The following is a 2,007-nucleotide window of genomic DNA, read 5'->3' as shown; positions in this document are numbered from 1 at the left end:
CATCGATGGGGTTTCTTTATGGATTCATTGCTTTTACACTCGATTTCTTTGATTATACTTAGCTCCATGGAGAGCTAAACCCCTATTGGGTACTTGGGTGATTGTGAACCCTAGGATGTATTCGCTTCATTGAACTTCTTTATTATGCTTTCAATAAATAAATGTTTATTGTTAGTTCCAACCTTGAATGCTTGATTGTATGAATATTTCCCCTAGAGTGACACTAGGGTTGAGAGTTGTTGTTGGTAACCTTGTGAGTGAGTGGCACACCACGAGCGTTAGACAAAGCTAGGTTGGAGAGGGTTGAGAGGGTGAGTCGAGAGGTTCAAGAGCGTCCCCTTTCCCCTCCAACGTGATAGATTCTACCTCCGTTCCTCGAGTTCTTTGCGGTCATAATAGAGTGAATGGTCTAAGGGATGAACCTCCGCTGGGGCCTAGTTGCGCGTGCCACGGAGTGAAGCGTTGAGATGTTCTTAGTATCTAGGGCTTAATTGTGGCTTGGGACCTTCCGCCTGGACCAAAGGGTTAGGTCTAAATCTAGGAAGAGATTTATCACTTGGAATCTCTAGAGGTCATTGCAACTCTATACGAGTGTGAGGTGTTGAGATTGTTTGATTTCTCCTCCGGGACATGTATAGAGTTAGGCATAGTTGACCTTAGATTTGGAACTATGTATGTAAGGATTTCCACGACTCACCATTGCATTGATTAGGAAGCATAATAGAGAGTTCTTGCACTTGAAGTGACTATCCTAGGTGAAACATCATCCGAGTACCCCATCTTTATCGATTGCCTTGCCTCCTCCTTACTTTTGATCTCTTACTTGTTGCTTTTAATTTCTGAGAATTGAATCATTACCACACTTATCATTGTTGATACTCCACATAGCTAAGAATCGAATTAAGTGTCTTTACTCCCTACTCCTTGTGGTTTCGACCCCGCTCACCCGGGATTATTACTTCGACAAACCCGTGCACTTGCGGGATATACGCAAGGGGATCTTGTCACTTCAGCAATCCGCACAATTCAACGGTTTGGCCAATGAGTATCCAAACAGTCACATAGAGATCTTCCTCGAGGTGTGCGACATGCTGAAGATAAATGGTGTGATGGATGATGCCATCAAATTGAGAGCCTTCCCATTTTCCTTAGAGGGGAGAGCAAAGCAGTGGCTACACTCATTACCTAGAACATCAATCACTACATGGGAGGAGATGGTAGAAGCTTTTCTAGCCTGTTATTTCCCTCCCGGAAAATCAGCAAAGCTTAGGAATGAGATCTCATCCTTTGTGCAGTTGGAATTGGAGTCTCTATTTGAGACATGGGAAAGGTTCAAGGAACTCCTGGGAAAGTGTCCGCAACACGGATTCCCTAAGTGGATGATTGTTCAAACCTTCTACAATGGTTTAAACCCTAGTACAAGGCAACTCTTGGATGCGGCGGCAGGAAGTACCTTGGGTAGCAAGATCCCCGATGAGGCTCATCAATTGATTAAGGAAATGGGGTTAAATAACTACCAATGGAATGCTAGGGAGAAGAAAAAGGTGGCCGGTCTCGATGAAATTGATGCGGTAACTTCATTGGCTGCCCAAGTGGAGAGTTTGAGTAAGAAGCTAGATCTTATAGCTTCGAATAGAGTTGCGGCCATGACCAATTGCACCGGTTATGGTGGAGGACATGCTCCTTCGATTGCCCAATCGTCATTGGTGATGTTTCTTCAGTTGAGAACGTTGACTTTGTAGGTAATGGCATGAGACCTCAAGGGAATCCATACGGCAACACCTACAATTCAGGTTGGAAGAATCATCCCAATTTTTCATGGAGTAATCAAGGATAACAGAAGACCATGGGGCCATCGGGTTTCCAACAACAACAACAAGCCTCTCAAGTGGAAAACAGAATTTCAGGCTTGGAAACTCGAATGACGGATTTAGAGAAGCACTTGGCTAGATTTGTTCAATCGGCAAATACAAGGTTTGAATTAGTCGAGGCTACACTTCGCAATCA

General features: G+C 44.1%; 1 non-coding gene across 1 annotated transcript; it reads right to left on the bottom strand.

Annotated features, from left to right (window-relative positions):
- Positions 1-1,262: 1,262 nt before the first annotated feature.
- On the bottom strand, positions 1,263-1,369 carry LOC120252078. Its single transcript, XR_005533629.1, has one exon. It is a non-coding gene; the product is annotated as a small nucleolar RNA R71 (small nucleolar RNA).
- Between the last annotated feature and the right edge of the window lie 638 nt (positions 1,370-2,007).

Source organism: Dioscorea cayenensis, chromosome 20 (assembly GCF_009730915.1).
Source record: "Dioscorea cayenensis subsp. rotundata cultivar TDr96_F1 chromosome 20, TDr96_F1_v2_PseudoChromosome.rev07_lg8_w22 25.fasta, whole genome shotgun sequence".
Taxonomy (NCBI): Eukaryota; Viridiplantae; Streptophyta; class Magnoliopsida; order Dioscoreales; family Dioscoreaceae; genus Dioscorea; species Dioscorea cayenensis.
The sequence above is the reverse complement of the archived record's forward strand: the minus strand, read 5'-3'. Positions and strand labels throughout refer to the sequence as shown.